This window comes from Coturnix japonica, chromosome 4 (genome assembly GCF_054131305.1).
Source record: "Coturnix japonica strain WE chromosome 4, WE-NBRP24, whole genome shotgun sequence".
Classification (NCBI taxonomy): Eukaryota; Metazoa; Chordata; class Aves; order Galliformes; family Phasianidae; genus Coturnix; species Coturnix japonica.
In genome coordinates, this window is record NC_140666.1 from 54604510 (window position 1) to 54630123 (window position 25614).

Genomic DNA, 25614 nt, shown 5'->3' on the forward strand with positions numbered 1-25614 from the left:
TGCTTTAAAATGCTCTTTTCCTACAAAGGGAGTTGTATCTTGTAAGAGGGCAAGATGTGTTTCTAGTCCATGTCCTCTTGTGGTGGATCTGGATCCCCTTCACTGAGCACTCCCCAGGGCCAGGCATGGGCAGTTCTAACTCTCCTTCCAAACAGATGCAGAGACAAAAAATTAAAGATGCCTTTGGCTGGGCAAATAACCGGAAAGATCTTGTGTTCCTCCTTCTCTTCAATAAATAAGTGCATGCATTAAAAAATAATGCATGGTTGGACTGACCCTTTCCAGCTCATTGGCTGCATGGAAGTCTTTTGAAAATTACTTTAATACATATTTACCCAATGAACCAGAATGATTCACTTGGGCACGTGAATACGCCTTATTAGAAGCTGCTTACACCCAGGTTTCTCAACTCAGCCTTCTGCTTCCCCTCCCCCCCCCATCTCTCCGGAGCACATATGAAATATCACATTCATTACACATAGGTCCAGGAGTCCCAAGTTACTTCTCCTATCTCCATCTCCACCCAGAGAAAAGGCAGCGCCATAAAAAGAGAATGATAAACATCATTAAAATTAGAGTTACGGCTGCTATGAACAGGCAGAATTAAGTCTATCTGTAGCTGAAGCTGAGCAGGCAAGCCAGTCAGGGTGGCAAACTGAGGCATGGATGCAGGTGGCCACCTCACCCTCTTGTGTAAAGCTTCCCGCAAAGCGTCCAGCCCCCAGAGCGCAGAGACTCTATGGCAACACGGTCTGAAAAGGCTCGTTTTTCAGCAGGAAAAGAATACCTTCCCATTATCTTCATCCTCTGTGACAGGGCAGCCCACCTGCTACATGAGCCTACATCACTTGATGTGTTGGGGCCAACCAGCACCCGAGAAGCCTCTGGGAGAGAAGTGCCTTAATTGCCAGTAATGCAATAGCTCCACTTAGCACCCGCAAAGCAATTTGAAAATGGAATCAAACACTTACTGGCTACACATTTAGGGAGCAGCCGGCTGTGTTGGCATGTTATTCCACTACTTAACCACCGGGTCATGTATCTGGGACTACAGATGGCTTTTACACCCATACCTCTTAAACAGCACCTGATACCATCACTGAACCCTGGCCCAAAGGGAGGAATGTATCCGTTCTGATCAGAATGACTTTTCCTTTAAATACCATCTCAGCCAAGCCACCTAAAGGCTTTCCCATGGCCCCATCAGACCCATGGAAGAAGCCTTCCTCATCTCCATCATGTGAAGAACGGCTCAGCTGCAGTTTGGCTGCAGCACCATCATGCAAAGGACAAGAATTAACAAAAGAAAAGTAAAACATCTTTCTCCACTACCTCATACTAGTTTCAAAGATCCTCATTGTTGGGGTTGGAGTAAATTTCATAACAAACTATTTAGCAAGAAGAAAAATGAGCAAAGCTTCCATACTCAGAATGTGCAAATTGGTTCAAAGTCATAACCCTATGGAAGGGTTGGGGAGGACAGGGGTCTGTTTTCTATTTTCAACAGTTCCCTAGTAAACAATGTATTTTTTTTCAATGATTTAATGAAGCTTTGAAGTGGGTTATACCTCTCAGTTCAATACCTGGTCTGCAAAAGAGGAAAAAGCTAAAGAGAACACAGGGCAAAGAACAAAGAGGCCGTTTCAGAAAGCCCCCAAAAGAAATGCAAAGAACAAATAATAATTCTATTGTCCAGTGAGAGCAGAAAGGGAGGATTAACATCACAAAGAGGATAAGAGAACAAGGATCCCCATACTCAAAAGGTACAATTACACACCTCTTAAGGGCTTACCTGGCAGGACTACCCACAGAGCAAGTTAATCGACAGCAAAAGCCAGCTCCTGCCATTAATATCAGTAGCAAGGCTGCTAGACAGCAAACCCTTCCAAAACCAAAGCTGCTGGATTTAGAGGCTGTCTTCAGCCACTCTGAAATTAGTCCTAACAAAATACAGCTGACATAAACTGGGTGGAGTTCTTAAGCCAGCTTACTTCTGTTTTGGGTAGTATTTTCCAACACTGAAGCTGTAGCAGATTGGGCTAAAGAATCGGGCAAAAATGATACCAGCTCTATTTGTAATTTAATGTTTCTTATGGTTTACTGTGATTAGAAATGCATTTAACCTGCCACCAGTAGTGGGGAACACAACATTATAGCAGGAAGCACTGGTTGTTTTAAAACTTCTTATCTTAAAAACATTGCTAAAGAAATCAAACAGCACCCACCAGAAATGAAGGAAATGGAATGTGAATTCTGTAGCAAAAATGAAAAACAAACAAAAACAATAAACACAGGTTAACATTTTGAGCCCTGGCATTAGAAAATACAAGGTTATAGTTGCCATGGTGACTACAAATCAATTACTTTACGCACAGCTGTTACAATATTAAAGTAAACGCGTCCACAGTCAAAACTACTCCATGGCCTCTTGGGGACTAAGTTAAAATTGTTGTGGAGCCCAGAGCACAGTGGTAATGTAAATGCATTATTACATGACTTTTTTATTATTATTTTCTGCTTTGCATTTCAATCTGTTTAAGCCCCTCAGCACTGCAGCACAGTTGGACAGGGCGAGAGGGATTTCTCCTCCCTAAAACCTGTCCTGTTTGGCCTTGCACAAGTCTGAATAGTGACAGGAAACCTGAGCAATGGGAACTTGGATGAGAAATGCCAGATGTGCAAGAAGACTGACTTTCAGCAGGTCACGCAAGTCACTGCCTTCAAAACCTCAGTATCTGTGTGAGGATGATGAGCACCTGCAAAAAGTCAGCATGGCCCCTCTCTTGTGGCAAGCCTGTTAGGAAATGCCATTTACACGAGCCCCAGAGCCACTGAGGTATCTAGGAAAGCTAATATTTTCCTTTGGGTCCTAACAGCTTTTACAAGCTGATTTCCACTCATGTTAAAAGAAGAGCATCACCATAGTTGCATTGCTATTAGAACTCTAGCCCCTTTTTCACTTAATAGGCATCCTTTGGGGGACAGCAGTGTAACAACAATCTAAATTTCTGAGCTAGATTCACCCAGTTGGCTCCAGATAGGATACACAGGGCTTGTTGGGGCAGGGGGGTGAGCTTAGCTCTGTCCATACAACCTAATTACATGTGACAATATTCAGAGAGTCTGAGAGCTTATTGATTTGTTTTATCATCACATTGTACGTTCTCAAGAGCTGAACAAGTGCCTGATTTGAATGATTGGCTTGATTTTTTTTCCCCAGCTAATTTTAACAAGTGCTATCACCATTAACACACATGCAGTCCACGTCTGGGCTTTCAGTCTTCAACTCTGGTAGAGGCAGATGGCAAAGCAAAGGTGACAGTGCCTGAGAATCCACCTCATCTCCTTTTTTCTTAGTTTTTAAATAGTTTCATTTTGTATTTATATATTTTTTTCCTACCTGATAGCAGGCACGAGTTCCATTTGCTTCTGCCTTCACCCATTTGGCATTACCTTGTGTCCACACAAGCGTAAGTCAGAATAATGAGCATTAGCTCCCATTTTAGTTCTAAGAGCTTATCCAGCAAGCTAGTGCTATTCTCCTCATGCAATTTGGCTGTTCATCATTTTCCAAACACCAGGCAACACGCTGAGTTAGAAACTGACACCTAAAATTTACAGGTAGGCAAATACACTGGGGTGGGGGAAAGCACATGCTGTACACCACTAAATGGTTACTACAAAGCTGCTGGTATAGAAACTTGTTTTCCCTCAGTCCTGGGCCAGTGGGGCGCTCCAGCAAAACGCTCACCTGTTTTCCAGCAGCACGTAATTAAAATGGAGACACGTGCTTTCACTCAAGACAAACAAGTGTTTTCCCAGAAGTTTAACTGCAAAATTCACAGCTGGTTTTAGTGTTTAAATAAATAGGATCTCCCTTTTTTTTTCCACTGCAGATTCACAATTTGTTTGCTTTTCCAAGCACGACTGTTTCCCCACCTATTTTCCCTTACGTTCTCTCACATTCATGTTTATCAGTTACGCACAGAAATAAAACTGTTTTATGGTGAATACTCTCATTAATGTGCTTTAAACGCTGTTGACTTTAAAATGATCCACTCCAAAGCCCTAAAGGCATTTTTGAGATTAAAACTACCATTCCCCTTTCAGCACAACGTGAAAGCACCAGGTAGAAGGCAGAGATAGGAGAAAGCCATTTCCAAAGCTGAAAGGGATTCAGGAGATTTAGCTACAGCCTACCCAGCTTAAAATAAAGTTACGGCCCCATCCTTTCCAGTGGCTCGTGTCTCCGACAGCAAATGTCATTAAAGCCATACGGAGAGACATCGCTACTTGTTCTGAGTTGCTGAAACTTGACGACCGAGAAAATGACGCCAGCTAATGTGTCCCTCCAGGGCTGAGCCCTTTAGTGGATTTTTTTCTCCATTTGCACAGGGCATACTGCTAAGGGGAAGTGGTGCAGCAGCAGATCTCTCTGTGCACTACATGCTCGACCTGATGGCGCTGACAAAACTGAGACCTTGCCCTAGCTCTGAAAATTCGAGTATTTTTCTAAAGGAGTTAAATGATGCTATCAATCCAGTTACCAAAGCGATCTCCTACCTTATTTGCCCACCATGAGTTTTAAGCCTACTTCTATACACATACCCAAAGTGCCTTTGCTTTTAAATTCAGCTTCGCTCTTACTAAGAAAACGGAAAGGCAAATTACTCCTTTAGATATCAGACCATACTAGGTGACTTCTGCTCTCAGGCCAGTTGCATAAAAGCCTTCCTTCTCTTTGGATTGGCAGATTTATTTTTTTTTTTCTTAGGTTGGATATAAGAAAAAGGCTTTTTACAACAAGCGTGTGAATCACTGGAATGGGTTGCCCAGAGAGGTGGTGGATGCACCATCCCTGAAGGCACTGGAGGTCAGGCTTGACAGGGCTCTGAACACCTGAGGTAGCTGTAGGTGTCCCTGCTCCTTGCAGTGGAGATGGACCAAATAGCCTCTAAATGTCCTTTCCAACTGAAATGATTCTGTGACAAGGAAGTCAGCTTGTGGGCCTACCTGCAAGCTGCGGAGCATTACAGCTTCCCAGTGACTCATCTGCTCTTCTCTACATTGCCAATAATACTATGTTTTTTTGGGATTCCCTTGGTCGTGGCTTCTGATTTTCTCCCTGAGTCCATGCAGGTGGGATGAAGAGTCATCCCTGGGGCCTGAATCAAAGCTGTCTGTTCCTACGGCTTTGCCCTGCTCTGGGTCTGCAGTGCCCGACACGCATCTTCAGAGCAATAACGAAGCTGTCAGCTGCAACCATCCTTTGTGGATTACCCCTATACATTTTGTTCCTGTAAAGCCTCTATTAAGGATGCCATTCTGTGATACATATTTAAGTCAGTATCTCAGCACCACGGTTGCCTGCGTGAAAGAAACCGAGAAACTATTACTGTGAAATTGCCTGCAGCTCTTGAGCACAGGAGGTAGCAACTGGCTAATAGTTTCTTAGACAGCCCTGGCAGACGTGTCAGGTTGCTTCGCAACTGCGCAGCTCATGGGAGAGCAACGCACACAAAGCTCCCCCTTCATAATGTCCCCAGCTGTAATTAATCCATAGCATCATTTCTATAGTGTCAGCAGCACCATATGGACTAAGCACTATTTTGCAGGACTAACCATAGAGGAGGAAGGTTGCAATTACGTCTCTGATTATTCTCCAGGGAAGCTATGAGTCATTTTACTGAGGACAGGATAGTCTGAAAGGAGTGGATTTACCTCAAATGTGGCCAAGAAGGATGACCAACCAAAGACAAAACAGCTGGAGAAGGCTACCTCACATCTACAGCAATGCTGCAGGCTGGAAACAGGGAGGCAGGAAAGCTGCACAGAGAAAAAGGACTCAGGAATGTTAGTCAGCATCTGGCTGAACATGAGCCAGCAGTGTGCGCAAGTGGCCAAGAAGGCCAATGGCATCCTGGCTTGTACCAGAAATAGCGCAGTCAGCAGGCAAAGGGAGGTGGTCATTCCTCTCTGCTTGTAAGGCCACATCTTGCATACTGCATTTTGGGCCCCTCACTACAGGAAGGATACTGAAGCCCTTGAGTGTGTCCAGTGAAGGGCAACAAAGTTATCAAGGGTCCGGAGCACAAGTCTTATTCCAGGATTGTTCAGTCTGAAGAGAAGGAGGCTCAGGGGAGACCTTGTGGCTCTCTGCAACTGAGAGGAGGCTGTGGTGAGATGGAGTTGGCCTCTTCTCCCACATAGGACAAGAGGGAACGACCTCACATTTCATCAGAGGAGTTTCAGGTTGGGATTAGGAAAATATTCTTCTCAGAAAAAGTGGTGATGCAGTGGCACAAAACTCCTTTAAATGTCTTTGAAAGCCCTACTCTAGAACGACAGAAACACAGAACTGCCTCACTAGCCCTTTATTAAAACAATTTTGTTGGCAATGCTATTATTTACAGATTATCTACTTAATTTATATGTCTATATTATATGCATAATCAGATTATGTATAAGCTGATTTATTCAAGGAGACATCTGAGAATGATTAAACATTGCATTTTGCCATTGGCATCACCACTGCAACAGTGAAACCCACTTCAGCACCCCGAAGGAGAGACTGGATCACCCCCATGCTTCCCATAGAATCCCCAAACTGTCCCACTGGCAGAGAGATGTTGCTTGGAGCCACCTCCAAGGAAACCACTAAAATATAAGAATGAGAGTTTTTCCTTCCCTCCCTTGGCCCTGCAAGTGTGAAGTTTACCAGGAACACTATGTAATCCATTCAACATAGGGAAAAGGAGTTTATACTTAAGAAAAACAACAACTGCTCGTATTTGACTATGCCTTATAAAGACAGTTGAAATAAAGCAGTTATGATCTTTGTGACAGTCACTACTGCTAATGCCTATCATAAAACCCAGCAAAGAGGCAGATAAGTTGATTTATTATGCATAGCTGCTCCCATATATCTACTTTCTAATAAAAATCTGTGGAATGATTGCTTGCACTGAGTTTTGTGCACCCATATTTGTATTGCTAACCTCTCCTGGAAGATTTCTAAGCTTTATTTATGAGAGGCTTTTATCTACCCCTAGGAAAAGCATTTCAATGGGAATGTGCCAGCCCCTGAGACCTGAACCCGTTAAAGTACAGATTTATACAACACAGATTCCCTAGTGGAGAAACACACTCTTTCTCTAAGCTCTTGATTACTGTATGGCTCCAATTCATACTTGCTGTCACAAAGGGTGCTGGTGATCTGAGGACTTTTGTACAAGTCCCAGGTGAGTCCTCCAGCACTATCTCTTTGGGCAGGATCAGATTTAACATTGGAGATCACTTAAGATTTGTTTCACAGATATCTTGTTTATTTCTGCCCCAGCACATTGCTTTCATACCTTCTTTTCAATTTTGCCATATAAGGATATATATTTTTTTTAATTAAAGAATTTTGCAAGCTTATATTCCATAGGCACAGCACACGCTGAGAGAAGCGATGAGAATTTGGCAACTGAGAGCTAAACTGTGTAATCTAAACTCCCCATGATGTTGTGCTTTCCTATCTTTTCTCCATCATTCTACCAGGGCTGAGTACCAAAGAAACACAGCAAGTGCTGCGTAGCTTCAGAGCTACACACGGTTCTGAGATGAAAAAGGCTGATGCTTTCGTGAAAAACACCAGCATTTCCCATGTGATGCTACTTGAGGACAGAGGCAGATGCAGCAAGATGGAATTTCCTTTTCCAGCAGCAGTTTGGAGCTGCATCTGTCCTGTTGTGCTCTTCCAGGCCCTGAACATATGCCAAGAGCACATCACCTCAGTTATGTCCGTGTTTAGCTGGTGTGTCCTCATACCTCTGACTCTGATCATGGGAGGGATCAGCATCAAGTATGGAACTAAAATGGCTTTTAGGGGACAAATGCCCAAACCAGAACTCTCGGGAAATTTTTCTACATGAGGATTCTTTTCCAGCTTTGGGACACCATGTCCTGTGTGTGTTTTTGCAGAATCCCAGCAAGCAATTGTGCAATGCTTGCTTCTGTGTGCATAGCACTGAAGGGGAGATGGGAATGGCAACGTGCTCAATGCATGGCATCATTTATGGGGAACATTCATAAGGCACTCAGCACTCTTGTTCTAAATAGCAGGAATTCTGATAGTTCTAAAGACAGCTCTAGTGCTAAGTAGCCAGCAAATCTGCTTTTGAATCATGTTCCAAAAACATCCAAACCCATAGGAAAACAGTGCCCAGTATTCACATCACATGTCACTCCCTAAAAGGGGAGTAGCACTAAGGCAGCAGCGTCAGCCTACCTCCATTATCATTTCAGTTTGCCTTAGTATAGTACCAATATTGTAAGAGACTTCAATAAAAGGCAATAGAAATGTTTGCATGTGCTCAGAATCATGGCCAGAGTATTATTACCATCTTCAACTTATTCCTTCATTAAAAATGTTCAAAACAAACTCTTTATCTAAAATCACACAAACGTAGTATCTACCCACTTATGGCTTCAGAACAGGCCCCATTTAACTGGGCCAGGTCACACTCTGAACCTGAGGTAAGGCCCAGCTGTGCATACTTGCTGTCAGAGATGCTCCAACAGAGGTCTCACCATTTTTCACAGCTCTCCAGCCCAGTGTAATGCTTTGGAGAGAAAGTGCAAAGAGGTGAACTGGGCGAATGTGTCTTGGCCATTCACACAGAAAATGATGGATCTGTAATCAACCTCACACAAAATGTACTTCAAATTAAAATTTGGGGGGTTCAGAAAGAGGAATACCTGCCAAGTCATTTACCCTATCTACATGATGTCCTGGCATGCAATCATGGAATCACAGAATGGCTTGGGTTGGAAGGTATCTTAAAGCCCACCGAGCCCCATGGGTTGCTGCCATTGTCTGGTTGCCCCACCAGATCAGGCTGTCCAGGGTCCAATTCAGCCTGGCATTGGGCACCTCCAGGGATGGGGTATCACTGAACTCAACACATCCTACCACAGAATCATAGAATCACTCAGGTTGGAAAAGACCTCAAAGATCATCAGGTCCGACCACAGCCTAACCATGGTACCCCTAACTCTAACAACCCTCTGCTAAATCATATCTCTGAGCACCACATCCAAATGGCTCTTAAACACAACCAGGGATGGTGACTCAACCACCTCCCTGGGGAGCCTATTCCACTGCTTAACTACCCTTTCTGTAAAGAACTGTTTCGTAATGTCCAACCTGAACTTGCCTTGCACTTCAGTGAGATCCTTAATCTCGCTACCATCATTTTGACCACACTTTGCTGCTAGCAGCCTTGAAGAATGACTTACTTAGATTACAGTTGGGTGAATGAATTCTCATTTCTCACCCCAGTAAAAATTAACACAAAATGTCCTAAAATAACTTTATTCCACCTTCTGCTCTCCAACTCAAAATGAAAAACAGTTTAAATCCAGATCGTGCATTTGTGCGTTTCTCAAAAAAAAAAAAAAAAAAAAAAAAAAGCCAAAAAACCCCCCACACTTTATATGGAAAAAAGTACTTGAAAGAACTACCAACAGTTTCTTCCAGACAAATTTTCATTTTTGATTAAATCTATTTTTGATTAAATCCATTTCTGATGCACTCAAGGACGAAACATATCAAGCCTAGGAAATAAGCGTGAGTTATTTCCAAGAATAATCAAGATTTACAGTGACCTTTTATTCTAGGCAAGCAAAGGCAAGCAATGTGATGGGTACAGAAAAAAAAAAAGCCTGAGAAACAAGGAAATTTGCATCCAGAGGCGGCAAAGGGGCACTGAAATATGCTTGCTTTGCACAGAGGGCTACAGTGCCATATTATCACAGACAAACGAAGGGCTTGTATTAAAAATGCATAATTTAATCAAGAGGAAAAACTGCTAATCAGTTGGAACTATGCAGACCTGATATTGATTTTTTAATATTAGTGTTATTAAATTCTGCTGTAATTTCTTACTGAATCATCCAAATGTAAATTAATATAAGGAGAAACAGTTAACAAAATTACAGGACCAGATCAAACATTCCTGCTCATTTGTGAGCATCCCACTGACTTGCCTGGGATGGCATGAAAGGCTCGGCACAGAACAGTACAGGTACCAGCTGAGCAGGTTTCCCCTGGGCAGAGCAGCTCGTAATGAGCCCTGATGCAGTTGTTTGCAGAAGAGTGGCAGCTGAGGGCACAATGCAGAGCCAAAACCTGAGCACAACCACAGGGCTGCCAGCTCTGCTCCACATCTCACCACCAGGACCGGCAACATTCTCTCCAGACCTAATCAACTTCCAGAATTAACACCTGCCCTGAGAAAACAGGTGGGCAAAGCAGCTGTGCAGGGAGGGACTGTCACTTGCCAAGTGAAACAGCCCCTCGGGGTTAAAGTGAGGAGAAGACCCCAAGTCCCTTCTCTCATTTGAGCCTTTCTCAGCAGAGAGAGATGTGCTCATCTTGAAACAATGCCAAGGAACTTGGAGCTCAGGTTTCAGCCCACAAGCCTGCTTCAGTCTGCTCAAATTACAGCAATAAAGTCACTCTGTAACACCCGCCTTACAGAAAACAGAGAATTATAAACACTGACTTGAGTTATAACCGCACTTCAAGCCCTGGCCCCACTGTTTCAAGCATCATAGAAACACCAGAGAAATTACACACAGGCACTTTCCCTTTGTCAATTAGAACATGGTAGAGCAGATATTACTTAATTTTGTTTCTACAGCACCTTGCACCAAAAGGCCCCAATCTTTCAGGCAAATCTGAACACACACACATACAGGGGAACACTTAATGTTAAAAACCAGCTCCTGATAACACTTCATTTGATTTCCACGTACAAGAGAAAAAGAAGATGCTCAGCAGGAAAGGGAGAGAAATTAAACAGCATATGTGACCAGCAATTGACAAAATTGCTCATTTTGTAAAAATAGCTGTATACTCCTCAATTAGAAGCTGATGCCAGTCACACTTCTTTTTCATTTTCTGCTATTTACCACGGGAGTGTTTGTAACACTGCTCACGAGAGGAGATAGATAAAGCCGAGCCCGATTTCCTCTGCTTCATTTTTCTCACTATTTTTACCAGTTGGTACCACCCTCTGATAGCAGGTCCTTCACAAGTGTAACACCATCACACTGCACACACAGCCACCGGCAGCAGCGGATAATGGCCAGGAAGCTGCTGCTGCTGCTTGAGACTCCCTGCTATGTTACACCAGCCTTAGTGAAGAGTAAACAATAATAACATATCCACTTTTTTCAGCTTACAGTAAGGCATACAACATTCACTGCAGCCGCTGGAAGCACAGGGTAGGTTTCTAGAGGCATTTTACGTGGCAAACACCGCAAATACCAAGAACCACAGAATCACCAAGGTTAGTTCTCCAGGAGCACCCAGTTCAACCATCCACCTACCACTAAATATTTCCCCACTAAAAAAAAACCCACAGTACAACATCTAAATGTTTCTTGAACACCTCCAGGGACAGTGATTCCAGCACCTCCTTAGGCAGCCCATTTCAGCATCTTAGGTTGGAAGGAACAATGAAGGATTACCTAGTTCCAAACTCCTGCTGCACCAAGGTTTTCACCCACTAAATCAGTCTACCTGAGGCCTTTGAACCTGGCTTCTTTGGGCAAATAAGTGCTTTTGTCATGCTGTAAATGTTTCTGATGTCAGGCAGAGTTATTCCGTGCTAATTTAGGAAACATGAGATAGCTCATGAGCTATCTCAAACTGCTGTCCCAAGACCTGTCCCAAACTGCTTCTTGTCTGCATCAGAGCTAGCACAATTTTCTTTGCATTTGAGAACTTCTGGCTGTCCTGAACCTTCTAACTACAACAGAGTGAATCTATTACCTGGGACTGAGAGAAGCCAGGAGGCTGCAGGACCCAAACAGACTGATGACAAAGCGTGGATGGGCCCTTGCCCTTTGGCTGCAATGGGATGCTGCTGGCTTGGATGCAGCTTGTTTGGAATGATCCCCAGAAAAAGTAGCTAAAGCCATAGCATTTCCTGAAACTCTTAAAAGACCAAAGCAGTGACACTGCCATTCTGTTCCCAGAGCCTTTTTCATGACCCACTTATTCTGCGGAGGCTGTTCCAGGGTTAACTAAGAACTGAAAACATGGGAGGAAAACACCAGTCAAGAGGACAGCCCTTAACTCCTTGAAGGTTTTGGGAACAAAACACTGAATTGGCAATTGAATTCCACTTTATTAGAGGGCAAACCATTTTTGAAAGAAGAAATTATTGAGATAAATACAACAGCTGAGCAACAGGTCTGGGAGGGAAAAAAATGATGGGGTTTTCTGCTTAAAGCCTTGCAGCTGTCTTGTCTTACACTTTATTGGCCTCTAGTGGAAAACAGAAGCTATGTCCTGAGATCACAGAACCTCATATACAGGGCACAAGGGAAAAAAAATACCACTTCTCACACAGACTTTGTAGTTATACTTGATTAAGAAAGCAATGCAGGCAACAAGAAAGGATGACTTAGCTACTTACACATGTCTGACATTGCAAACATTCAGGAAGGATGCTGAGTTAAATGTTAGCTCTTTTCTACATAGAACACCATTTAGGTATACCTTTTAACTGTCTGCCATAATACATTCAAATACAACCTCACTTGCAGAGGTTCTACCTTTAGCAATGCTTCTTCTGGATACACTGAATGTGCTCCACAACCTTTTAAACACTCTGAGAGCAGCAGCTTGGCTATAATGTAGTCTAAAGTAGTTTAGTCGCTATCATTGGTAAACACAGGTTCACCATATATGTCTGTATGAATCAAACAGCAACTGTGATAGCAGCACTGCCTAGGTGTAAATTTAGTGACTAAAATCCCTTTGTTCCAGTTTCTGTGGATATAAACAAGAAGACAAGTCTTTTCAATCCATTCAAAATGGAATAATAACCAAAAGAAAGCACTACGTATGATCACAGGAACAAACCTCTGAAAAAGCAAGTCAGTGGAGAGCAGAAGGCTCAGTACAAAGATCTGAATAATGTAAAAGAGCAAACAAAATGTTGCATTGAGCTTTCAAAACCAGAATCAGCTAAAAAGCCAACACTGCCCCCAGCAGAACTGCACAAACAAAAAATGAACAGATAACTCCTGCATGGGAAAGGAAGGCAGGTTTCTGGTATGTGCTGGCTTCCTTTGGTTGAGTACAAACCTGTGTGCATGCCGCCAACAGCTTGGTGTGGTGTTCCTCCCCAGTGCTTGTCTTCTGGAGCCCAGGGCAGTGCAGCGAGGTATGCTCCCAGAACAGGATCTGTCACCGGCTGCTGAATAAACCCAAAGAAACATTTGACTTGTTTATTCTGGTTAAATCATTTGTGTTCCCCGTTCACCTTCAAGGAGAGAAGGGAACAAACACCAACCACTATCCTGTTGATATTTTTGCCAGTTCCACCACTCACCTTGTATGAATGTGAGGAAGAGGCTGAAATGTAATCAGCAGCAGGGAAACTCAAAGCAGCACCAGGCTGCATCTTGCTCAAGTTCCCTGGGCTCTGCGCTGAGGATCCAAGTGCCTTTTCTCCCCACATTTAGTAGACAGTAACCCAAAGCAGCCTGATTTTTATGCTGCAAATTTAAAATATTCAAGCATAGGAGTTCAAGCCTATGAATCCTCAGAGCTGGATGAACTCTCTGTAAACTATTCTCATTTCCTTTATGAGGGAAAAAAAAAAAAAAAAAAAAAAAAAAAGTCAGAAGAAATGCATTTAACGTAAGCTAAGAAAAAAAGAGTTGCTCTCCACTTGCTACACTGAGTGGGATCTCAGAGCACCAGCAAACAGGTATGCTGGCAGCAAAACCAGGGGGTGATGGAGCTTCATCAGGATGAGGCAGCACCAGAAACAAAGCAAAGTTAGTACAGCATTGGAACGTTTTCCCTGGTGTCCAGAGAAGCAGATAGACAGCTTTCCATACCTTGTCCTTTGGCTTTCTTTGTACAATGTAAGCAACCCAATCTACAGTTAGGCTGCAAAGCATTTGGCACAGCTCCGATGCATATCCAGAAGCATACACGTATGTGGATAGTATCTAGCTTGGAACAGAAAAGGCAAAAAGTAAAAATAAAAGAATTGCACAAGCCTTAACAGATGAGTTTAAACTGCTTATCTGCAGAGGAGAGAGTCTTATTTTAGTAACAGATGAATAACATGAGAAAGCAGTCAGTTCTACACCAGCAGAACACATACCAGCATAACCAATTTGCTTTCCACAGGAGAGAGGGTTCCTTGTACCTCAAGGTTCTGAAAATATTAAAAGACTAACATGGCAAAACCAGTCCTGAGCTGTGAAAAAGATGCAATGAGCGTGACTTTTAATAACCTCTTCTATCACCACCAGACAATGCAGAAGTTCTGAGGCTGTTCTCAAGCTCTGGATATAAGCGTTTGCTTTTATACCCACCACATCTCAAGGCATAAATATTCAGAATTAAGTAATAACAGAGCAGTAGTTCTATAGCTTGTGGCACGTTTGGTGCCAGTAAGTTATATACCGTACCTGTAACTGAGCTACAGCATCACCACTCTAGACCACTGGATAACCTGTCTCCTTCCTCTGTGTGGCAGCACAAAACCAGCAGATCAGGGTAATTTTGGACACTGGTGCCACCACTGTGACCCTGAGCTCTTCTGCAGTCTCAGGTCACTTCTGTTGCGATATGGAAGCTCTCAGTTCCAAGTATTCCTAAATTCTTGATATTCTCACATCTAGTATTCACCTGCCGCCTGTGCTGCAGCCTTGGAGATGAAAAGCGTTTCGCGTAAACAATCAAGACAGTTGGTCAAGTCTCCATCTGAGGCACAAACTGGTTTTGATATTTAGCAGCAGCTACACTGTTACCTTAGTACCTGTGCACTGTTGCTCAAGAAGATGTGTTACAGCTTGAAGAATGATTTCCCTTTATGTCCATAAATGCATTCCAAGTAGCTTGTACTTCAGCTTCCATTCACTAAGATAAAAAGTGGAATTTTACTACATGCAGAAGAAATGCACCCTGTCACCCTACAAATCGTGCACTTTACCTGTTTATCTCACCTTAAAACTTGTGAAACATTTTAGACCTTCCACTGACATGAATCTCATTTATGGTCACTGGAAAAACTGAAAAGACACCCCACAATCCCTCCCTCCCCAAAAAAGATAATCAGCACAAAGATACAAGATGAAGACTCACTGCTACCTAAAAATTAAAACTGAGTCAACATACAGATTTCACTGGAACTTCTATATAGTCTAACAGGTATAGGAAGGACATGTTCTGATTGATTCATCAAGTTTAAAGCAAGTCAAATAATAAGGTGCATTATTTCCTGCTTAGCAAAACACAGTACGTTATATGCACGGTTGCTGCTTTGTTTCTTCCCACTGCATTGATTTGATCCAATTAAAAAAACCCAATGTTATGGATTGTTCCAGATGAAGGCATCTCCGCTCCTACTTACAACAGTGTGGAAAAGAAAAGCAGTAATGATTCCTTGTGTTAGACCACAAGCACAAGAGAGCACGACCCTGACTGAACATCCAAGGGAAGGGAAGAGAGTCCTGAGATTCATTTCCTGCTCAAGGGATTCAACAAAGCAACGTAATCAGCAGCTCGAAAGAACAGAGCAGCACATGCATCAGTTTTAGGCTCTCTGTGCAAATATAGCATCCTGCACTAGTGGCTACATGCACACACTTGCCACGCAGGCAAAAAGAGGCAGTATGAAGAAGGAGCTTTATAAAGACTGGGGGTCTTAATCTAAAGCCCGATTCTCCATCTCTTTAATTGCAAATACTGCCTGAAACTAAGACAGGGCATCAAGAACTACTGAAACTGCAGGTACAAAGTTTGGCCTTCAAGGAGGCCCATCCTGGCAAAATGGCAACCAGTGTTGTGAGGGCACAGCTGATGGGAGTTAACAGAGTGTTCCAAGAGTGGAAAATCCCTCTTGCTCCTTTCGTTCCCTGTAGCATTTAAATAGCTCAGTACAATATCATTTGTAGCATAGGTCACCTTTACTCAGGAAAACATTTATTCTCACTCTCCCACCCTCAAAATGTTTTTCTACAGTGCCAGAATGGTTTTAATACTGTTCCAAACTCAAAGTTTTAAATGTCAGACAACCCTATAACACTTAGTTTATAATAAAAACAGCGAGCTGCGCTGTGGCAAAAGTGCATTATAAACAAACAAACACAAAGACCCACACTAACTGCCCACACTATGCACTGTATACTTGAGCACAATCTGCATTTTAAATGATTCCTAGAGAGATCTACTTTTGCTACTGACATTAAGATCTTTGAGAAAACATCTGAGTTGCCGTGGAATTAATTATAGATCTATGCAGACTGATTTTCCCAGGAGATTAAAAAAAAAAGATATTAAAAACTGACATTCCTGGCAAATGAGAAACTAATGGACAAGTTCTCAAACATCAGATCCCAAGAGCATTGAAAGATGACAGTGCAGCAGTCCAGCTCTGTTCATCATTTACTTCGAAACTAAAAAATCCTACAACATTATAAGCTGGAGTTCCTGTATGCCTATGGCAGTAACAGCGGTGATCTATGCTGGAACCAAAGCCACTCAGTCAGGAATGCTGTTTTTCTAAGACAATATGAACTGGCATATTTAACTTTCAAACTACTTTTAGAAGTTTGAGCAACTCCACTGGAATAGTTAACAGATTCCACTGGTGACATTCTCATAACTAGTCAAGCTCCTCATTTTCACACCATTACTTGCAAATTCAACCTTCCATCAACAACCAGAAAATTCACTCTTAAATGTTTTAGAAAGGCAAAGAAATCAAAATGGATTTGTATTATTTAACATTTATTAACAAGAAAGAAAAACTAATTTGTAACAAACCATACATTTACAATTTACAGAGAAGGAAAATGTCTTAAGACCAATGAAACTACACGCTCCCAGCACTGACATATATTTCTACCTGGATGGTAGTTAACAGTGTTCTTTAGAACTCTCTCCCATTAGACAATCTGCAATCTGAAGGTCAACTTGTGGGGAAGAGGGCTCAGACAACATGCTTCCTGCTGTTGGTCTAGAAAACAAAAAGAATAAAAATAAGCTCATCCAAATTAACACAGCCTTCAGTTAAAAAGCAACAATGAATCACCTCTGTGCTTTAACATTAGTTACCAGTCAGTAACAACTTCCTATTCTATTCACAGCAGCAAAGATCTTAGAGCATCCACATACTCCAGTGGCAAATAATAATAATAAAAAAAATATATTAGTGTCAAATCAATTACGACTTTTAAAAAAGCACATTAGTCTAATTCAATTAAACACAGTCCCTAATAAACGTGTTCCTCTGTATGAAGTTCGGAGCTGTCAAAGATACATGCGGTTTGAACACTGATGCTTTTTCCATGACCAGGATGTTTTTCACGTGCACTCCGGGATCATTCTCTCTTTCTACAGTATGAAATAGCTTTAACTGGGCAGGATCAGCTCGGTTGGCAGACCTCTGAGTGTTGACTAATCAGGTGGCTTTTGCTAATTGCATGCCCCAAAGTTTGAACATCCCAGCACCCATTGCTCTCAGTGTAATTTTTAACAGTCCGTTCTATCACTTTCCAGAGGCTGGTGCATGGTAAGAGACAATGATATATCCACTCAGTACCAAGCTCCTTGGCCCAAGGTTGTTTCAGAAACGAGTCCAATTATCTGACTCAATTCTATCTGGGGTGCTACGTCACCACAAAACTTGGTTTCCCAAGCCAAAGGCTGCTTGATATAGAGAGTTTACAATCAGACTGTAATCCTTTCCAAAAGTCAGCACTTAAGGAAGCTCATGGAAACTTTTTGCTAGTTGGAGTGGATAGAGCAGTTATTTTGGTGAGCACATCACATTCATAAGGAACTGATGATGTCTATTCTGCCTTTGTATTCCTAAGAACTGGATCTCCAGTGCAGGTCCCTTGACCTTCCTTTGTTTTAGGGCAAAACTGCCTTCCAGAAGGGTGTGGATAACTTTCTTCCTTCTCTCAAAAACTTCCTCTGCTATGCAACCCCAGATGATATCATCAATGTATTGCAGGCATTCAGGAGCTTCCCCCTTTTCCAAGGCAACCTGGATCAGCCCATGGTAAATGGCAGGGCTGTGTTTCCTCCCCTGGGGTAGTTGATTTCAGGTGTACTGGATGCTTCTCCAAGCGAAAACCAACTGTGGCTTGCACTCCACTGCCAAAGGGATTGAGAAAAACACACTGGCAATGTGAGTAATGGTGTACAGCCAGTGATCCTGAGGGGCCATGCACAGCTCTCAGCTTACTCAGTCCAGGTTCCTCTTCAGACACCAGAGAAATCACAAGAAAAGAATCAGAAAAGTCAGGCAGCAACATGGTGCAAAAGGGCATATGACCCCATGTCAGCCAGATATCACCCTTAGTCAAGTGTGCTGCCTCCCTTTATGCTGGCAGACAGTAGAAGCAGCGACAGGTACCATGGGAAGAGTATAACGAAGCTGCTAGGCTGTGTAGGAATGTGGTCAAGAAAGCCAAGGCCTTGGGCTTGGCAAGGTGCAGAAAGAAGGATAAGGCTTCTATAGGCACATCAACCAGAAAAGTAAAGTCCAAGACAGCATATCACTCCTTAATGAACAATACAGTTAGGCTAGTAACAACAGACAAGGAAAAGGCTAAGGTCCTCAATATTTTTGTCCCAGTCTTCACCAGTGGTTGATCTACACACAGCCCTCAAACAGATAGTACAGAAAGCAGAAACTGAGGCAGCAGTGTCCTTCCTGCTGCAAGTGATGATCAGGGTCACAACCACTTGAACCTGAACATCTGTAAGTCTATAGATCCTGATGAGATGCTATAGATCCTGATGAGATGCATCCCAGAGTCCTAAGGGAACTGACTGACACAGCTGCCAAGCCACTCTCAATGATATTTGAAAAGTCATGGCAGTCAGGTTAAGTCCATGGTAACTGGAATAATATAGCACTCACTTTTAAGAACAGTGGAAAGGATGATCCAGGTAGCTACCAACCTGTCAGCCTCACCTCTGTGCTGGGGAAGATCATGATGCAGATCATCCCAGAAGCTATGCTAAGGCACATGAAAAGGATGGAAGTGATATGGGAGAACCAGCATGGCTTCACCCAAGGGGCTATAAAAACAGGAGGGGACAGATTCTTTAGCGGAGTCTGCTGTGACAGGACAAGGACAAACTGTTTCAAACTAAAAGAGGGAATACTTAGACTGAACATAAGTTTATGGGGTTTTTTTTTTTATTTACAATAAGGGTAGTGAAGCAGTGGAACAGGTCGCCCAGAGGCAGTGGATGCCCCATTCCTTAAGACATTCAAGGTCAGGCTGGACAGGGCTCTGAGCACTGGATGTAGCTGTTCACTGAGGGAAGACGACCTTTAAGGGCACCTTCCAACTCAACCAATTTTATGATTCTATGATATCTGTGTACATGCAAATCCACAGCAGTGGGCACAGGCTCCCATGCTAGACCACTGTGCCAAACAGCATTCCCACAGGCAACATGAATGAAGATGTAGAGCAGGTGAGTGCCTGGTCTAGGCTGCCAATACAAAATCAGGACATGGCGTGGTGCCTAATGATGGCAGAGCCAGAGAAAAATTGTGCCAGGGCAAAAGATATCACCAGCATGCTGAATTAGTGCTACAAGAGGTGCAGAAAGCACTCATTGACGTTCTGTGTTAAGTTCGGCCAGGTGAAATGGCATTGAAAAGGATTCTGTTAGCAATGCAGAGCCAGCCTCATGCTTGAGGGATGTGGCTCAAGGACAACCACGTCTGCCTGGAGAGGTGTCAGTTCCGCTTCTGCAGTCTGAAAAAAGGCAGATGATAATGATAAACACCTTGCCAGTGATGTCCTAAGCCAACCTTCCTGAGATTAAAACTACGAAGTCAGCCTTTAGGAAGACAGAGACCAAAGGAAGCATTGCATCACTTCTCTCAGCATGAGAACTGGGAGCGTTGCCAGGCCTTGTACAAAGCTTGAAGGAGAGAAGGCAGAGGAACACCTCTAAAATAATTCAAATACCTGAAACTGAATTAGAAAAGTAATAGCCACTGCAAAAAAGCATTAACAACAACAAAAATAGGAGGCCTTTGAAGAGGGCACTCCCCCTCCCGCAAATTACTTCGGGCTGCAAAACAAAAACTGCAGGAAGAGAATATTCTAACTTGATACAGAAGCTGAGAGAATTGAAATGGTAGCAAATGAATGCATCCTTACACAGCCACAAGGACCAAAAGGAGACACAGACATACCTTGGACAGACAGAGCAAGGTAACAACTGCCAGCTTGCATAGCAGGATACAGTGCATCACACTGGTAGCACGTGTGTACAGATTTCCACAGAGAAAAGGAAGTTGTGATCAACACTTTTGTAATATATGTAATACTTCTCAGTATTACAGTGTCAGGAATAATTTGAGTTTGAGAAAAGATGAGAGAAAACCTGGGCACTTAAGCAAGTTCTTAGACCATGCGTACATTCAGTAAATTAAAAAATGTATTTGTACTTCATCTGCACATATAGTTGTATGGAAACGGGCAAGGACAGGTGGAAGACTGGGGCATGCACCTCATTTGCAACCCTTAGCATCTTGCCAGAGAGCTGAGCTTCGCAGCAAAACAAATGCAAGCTTAAAAAACCCTTCAGAAGAATAGCTACATTATTTGCAGTAAAAACAGTATTAGTATAAGCAGTAAACCCCTCTTCCTCTTTTTTTTCCCTCCATCGAGAAACACAAGTATGTCATGCAATGTGACAACGTGGGTGTTGGATGTAAGCAACAGAAGCCATTTCCTGACAAGGTAATGACTTCTGTGAACTTCAGTGCTCTTAGCAACCAAACAAAACAAATCTGTTCTAAATTCTGATGAGATAATCCACTCAGAGTAATTTGTTTGGAAAGGTTAAATAGGAAGCTAAGATGGGACTCAGTACATTACTGAACAAAGAGGGAAAAAAAAAAAAAAAAAAAAAAAAGCAAGCATTTAGTTCTGTTTTCTCTTCAAAACCCTGAGGGCTTTTTTGCTTGCAAGAATTCTGCTCAAGTCAGGCAGTCATGTTCTAATTCCTGCACCAACTCCTGCTATTTTAAGTTACCTTAAGAGTGCACAGTAAAGCTGAGTTGCTTAGGAGGCAAACGTGTGCTTCTAATATGAAGAAAATCAGCCATAATGAAGTCAGAGAGCATTTGCCAGATGCAGAAAGGCCTCTGCAATTATCACTTAATTGTCCTTCATGGGCCAATACTGGGAGTCTCATACTTTCCCCTTAAGGTTGATCCCTCCTTCAGCACTCGTTCTTAACTGGCTACTTAATTAGTCTTCCTTCCTGGACTTAATTGTAAATTTGTTTTGATTAATTAGCCTCAGAGCTGACTTGGCGCTTACTGAAATATAGGAGAAGTGCTTAGTTTCTTCAGCTTATAGCCTACTGTACCCTATGGGAGCCCCTGCTTTGTCAGCAATAAAATTTCAAGTTCAGATTGTGGAAAAACTTTTTCATAATTAGCTTTCCCTCCTTGTAATTACCCCCTCTGTAATGCAACACAAAAGTGATGATAACATAAAGAAAGGTTAAGATTTAATAAGTTCATGTCTCTTGTCCAGAGGATTCTATTTCATGTTCTCTAGTTGAATCTTCCAATTCTAATCAAGCTAAATGAAAGCAATCATGGCACTGACAGAATCCCAAACCAAGAGAGTAAGCTGCCAGCACAGACAACTGCATTCTGATGGCACCAACACCAGAAAGGTTTCCTTCCCCTTCAGAAAAGCCATGTTCTGCTACTGAACTTCCTGTCACAGAACTTCAAGAAAACCCTTCATGCAGCCCTAGGCAAGCCAGTCTGCAACAGCTTTGGCCACTAGAACGCTTACTTGAGAAGCAGCACAGCTCATCATTATGTTCACACCTCATACCATTCCTCTCCCTCTTTAGAGCATGTTGATTCCAGAAGACACCCACATAGTGATATCTCTAATATCTTGATCCATTCTCACTTTAGCTAGTGATGCTGGAAGCTCAGGAAAAGGCAATTTCCACACCACAAGCATGTAAAAATGTTGAGATAAGTGATGTGCATCATCAGCTATCCTACTGTAATGAGTTTATTATTCATTTGAAGTTTTGGCAATTGAAATTGTTCGGGGGAACAAAAGGAAGGGTGCTGCAGGAGCAGACTCTGAGTGAGGAACAAGAAATCGGTGAGACAAACAGCTCTGCACAGCACAGGAGCAGCAGGCAAATCCTGAAGGTGGCCACAGCCCATGGAGAGTGCCTGCAGGTGCAGGCCTTGGGCTGGAGCCGCAGTCAGGAAAAGGAGCCCAAGACTGAGCAGGTGATCCTTTGGTCATTGGGGACCCTTGCTGGCGCTGTCCATTCCTTAAGAACTGCAGCCTGTTGTATGGTTCCCTGATTCAGCAAGGGCAGGAAGGGGCAAGGAGGATGGAGCAGGAGAGACAAAGTATTCTGGACCCTACTGTGTTACTCAAAGAATAGTGAAGAAGGAGTTGGAAGCAAAGATCACCTTTCTGGGGAGAAGGGAAAATGTGTTTTCAGTTTTAATTTTCACCGTCCTACTCTTATTTTTGACTTGCAGTGAATTAACCTTCCCAAGTTAAGTCTATCTGGGCTATGACAGTAATTGGTGAGTAATCCCTGTCCTTACCTCAAGCCAGGCAATTTTTCATCTTTCTTTCTCCTCCTGCCCTGCTGAGGGAGAGGAGTGAAAGAGTGTGGCTGGCTACTGGCCAAGGTCAACCCACTGCACCTACTCATTTTTATAAACTTCCCACACAGCTATCAAGAGCACTGCAATTCTTCAGTTTCCAAATTTAGAAGTCCTTACCTATCAAGCTGTAAAGAGAATCTTACTTATCTTTTTTCTGTGATCACTTAGATTTGCGTCTCAATTCAACAGACTGAGAAAATAAACACTTGGCTTCCTTCAGCTCATTCCACGTATTGCTTGTCTTGTGCTCTAAACAAAAAAAGACTACAGAAATGCAAAGCAATGGAGTTTTACAGTCTTTTGTGTGTCTTTTCTTGGGCACAGAAGCTTAAATGAAGGATAAAAAGAAAAAATAACCCAGGCTTTGTTGGCAGGCTCAAGAACACTGAGCAACTCCTATAATATGTTCATTCCCCAATGCTCAGCAGCCAACTGTTTTGACTAGTGTCAACTATTTGTTTTCATCTTCAGATTGGACCATAGAAATTAGTTTGTGAATCCAAAAGGAAGTTTTCCTATATGGCTGGAGAAATGCATCACAGAAAAATGCTCTTCTGACTCAGCCTGTGAGCACCCACATAAAGCAATAGGATATTAAGGTGTTCACTTGCAGCCATCGATGCTATGAAAGAGCCACGTGCCGCACCCAGCAGATGGATATATTCTCTAGAGTCACTGCTTAAATGCTGTATTACAACACACATCATATAGCACAGGGTATCGGGAGGAACGCAAGAAACATTCCTTTATGCTGAAATGTCTTTTTAGCTATTACAAAAATGAGGAAATCGCTCTTAAGTTTATACTGTATTCCTCAGATGTTCATTTAATTACAGATAACTAATTCAGGTGCGTAAATGAAAAATAGAAGGAACTGTGTATGTGCTTCAAAAGTTTGTTTTATCGGTGCTGTTTATTTCTCTGTAATTACTCAGCTCAGACTCTCCTATTTTGTGTTTACAAATATAAATATGCATGCACACACATCTGACAGTTTTGCAACCATTCTCCTGCATCCTCCTTTAAATTACAAAGAAAAGCTTTGTTCATTAAGACAAACAGTTTTATAATGAAATGAAACCCCAAAAAACATTAGATTTTTCAAAAGAACCTAATAACCACTAAGATTTTTTTCTCAAAGGAAGCCAAAGTCTTGAAAAGTCTAACTTTTCCCTTGCGGGGTGTCACTGCCAGTTAAGCTCCTTAACATGTGTTTCTAGTTGCTATCAAAACACTCACCACAAGACACATTTACCATCTAACATTAAGTTTCAGCTCTCTCAACTACTGCTGACTGAAAGTAATGAGTTAATGGAACAAACCAGATTTCCTCAAAGAACAGCGTACGTACCCAAGTAGCAGCAGAGAAACAGTGACCATCTCAACTTGAGTTTACAGCACATAACATCAACCAACAATTTGAACACATACAAGCAAGTACAAACCCGGCTCAGATCCCTACTCTACTGTTAGAGGTATTTTCTGTACTCTACTATAAATAAAAAGCTGAGCTATCTGAACAAAACATATAAGCCACTGAAGTACAGGGAATAATCTAAACACTGTTTTAAAAGCTGCAATGTGGAAATAACATTAGAAAGACCCTAAAATATCTATTTAAGCTACAGACCACGTATTCTTCATAGGCTATTTCCTTAGCATTTTACTCAGTCTGGACTTCACCACACATCTGTTTGAAACCATCACAGCAGCTTGTGGAAACTGAATTACTAAACAAAGTAGAAAATACACCAATTAAAAGAATCCCTCTTCGGCGGGAAGAAAAATGTCAACTTCTTAGATTTCAGAGGTTTTTTTTTTCTGTGTTAATTTTTTTGCAGTATCTCTTTTGCTAAAGGAAAAACACGAACTGCCAAAGGTTACCAGTAGTCTGACATACACAGCAGTGTAGGAAGCAGGAGCCACAGCAAGTCCAAGCAGAGGTGAAGCATCAACTTTTTCCTTCCAATGACCAGTTCTCATTTGTCACAACTGCACAACTCAGCACCCACAGGAGCCCTGGAATGCAAACAGAACTTTGTAACTCAAGTTGTTGATTCTCCTGCATTTCCATGCACGACAAGACTGCAAGTGTCAAGTTAAAACAAATAATGCAGTCCAGACAAAGGGTAAAAAAGCTGGCTCAACTCAGCCCCTGCTGTGCATTACTCATTTTAAAAGCAATAATGTGCCTGCAACTAGTTCAACTCGCATGCTAACAGAATGAACTTTGCAAGGTGCAGTGCCAAATTCTAATGTTAAATGGAAACTGACAACAGAATTCAGGTGAATTTATCTGCCTCTTTAGCAAACTCTTCTTCCTCCCCTATTCACAAAAGCCAAACCCTACTGAGTATAGATGCCAGACAAGGACAAACAACTGTGCTTGAAGCACCATCTAATGGCAAAGAGTGGAATTGTTTCTATAGATAGAAAAGGCAAGATTAAGAACTTGGTTACACTATGTAAAAAAGTAAATTCCTTTCCAAACTAAGATACTTTTTCCCACAATTATAGAACATTGGAGCCACTTAAACTACTGTAAGAAATCACAATCTGCCTTCACTGCAGACCCAGACGCACTTCTTAACCAGCTGCTGCAACAAAACACGTTATGTCACTATTTCTTAGAACGGAATTTAAATTAACACTGTGAAGGGAAAGGAATGATTAAATTAATTACTGATTAGGACAAGTAGTTTTTCAAAACTGTAAGCAACATCCTTGCCATAACTGATTTTACTTCTCAAATAAAAAGCATTTTGAGATGCTGCTCAACAGTGGAACTGTTTTCTACAAATTACATTGACCATTTCACACAAGAAATCAACTATCTAGGAAACAACCAAACCATCAAGTTTGAAAAGTGACTTACTTT

General features: G+C 42.2%; 1 long non-coding RNA gene across 1 annotated transcript; it reads right to left on the bottom strand.

Annotated features, from left to right (window-relative positions):
* Positions 1–16796: 16796 nt before the first annotated feature.
* LOC146761078 (uncharacterized) lies at positions 16797–24755 on the bottom strand. Its single transcript, XR_014945375.1, has 2 exons — positions 24637–24755; positions 16797–17042 (listed from the first exon to the last, which is right to left on the bottom strand). It is a non-coding gene; the product is annotated as an uncharacterized LOC146761078 (long non-coding RNA).
* Positions 24756–25614: the final 859 nt, after the last annotated feature.